Source organism: Austrofundulus limnaeus, unplaced genomic scaffold (genome assembly GCF_001266775.1).
Source record: "Austrofundulus limnaeus strain Quisiro unplaced genomic scaffold, Austrofundulus_limnaeus-1.0 Scaffold652, whole genome shotgun sequence".
In the NCBI taxonomy this organism is placed as follows: Eukaryota; Metazoa; Chordata; class Actinopteri; order Cyprinodontiformes; family Rivulidae; genus Austrofundulus; species Austrofundulus limnaeus.
In genome coordinates this window covers 28667-29735 of record NW_013953054.1, presented here as the reverse complement: position 1 = coordinate 29735, position 1069 = coordinate 28667, and positions in this window count along the sequence as shown.

Below are 1069 nucleotides of genomic sequence, written 5' to 3'. Positions count from 1 at the left end.
TTTAATTATGATATCAGAATGATCCAGGTATCAAAATGTAGCTTTTAAAGCCAAAAATCTGAAAATGTAATTAGGTCATTTTGACCAAGTTTGACTTAATCCTCATTTCGATATGATGGGTATGACATATTAGTGATGGAATAAGGAAGTTTGTAGTATCAAAAAATGCTTTATTATTTTCCATTGGTTTAACATTGAAAACTGAGAAAACTTGTGATGATTCTGCAACAAAAACAAATGGCCCGACTATTTCCAGAGAGAACCAGTGGACCTGAACTAAACCACGTAGGCACAGGCCAGGGTTAGAACCAGAGAGAAGCAGCAGGTGGGAGGTGATCCTGTGACCTGCTCACTGTGAGGCTGCAGCTCAAACTCCTGCTCTGACTTCAATCATTTCAACTTTTTATAAAACATCTGATCATCAACAAACTTCATGTTGCATCACTGTTCAAACCTCAACATAGTAATCCAGAACTCCTTGAACTGTGAACAGGAAGTGCGGATGGACTTAATTTTCTGACTTCTTTCACCAAAGCAAAAGGATGAGAAATTTCCCTTAGCTAAGATTGTTTGATAAAGAAATTAAACATTGGGCTTTGATAGACTGACCTGTCCAGAGTGGACCCCACCCTTCTAACTGTGACTGCTGAATGACCTGAAAGGAAGCAGAAGGTAAAATTAGATGGATGGATGGATGGATGGATGGATGGATGGATGGATGGATGGATGGATGATGGATGGATGGATGGATGGATGGATGGATGGATGGCAGTTACTCACAACTCCTCAGTGACTAAAACTCTTGCTTTTAATAGTATTTCTGTATTATTTCTTTCACACTGAGTCAGTAGAACACGTACTTGTCAGTGYTTTGGATGTGCTAAAACTGTTTCTAAGCAGGAAATACCAGGTAGAGCTCAGTTATTGTTTGTTAGTGGTGCTCAGTCGTAGCATCATGGTGGCCCTTTGAGGGCCACCATGATGCTCATGTGGTCCTCAGTGAAAATGAATTTGCCCCTGATCTAAACTCTAAGATCATTTAGAAGATCTGGAGAAGAGCACAAGTGTC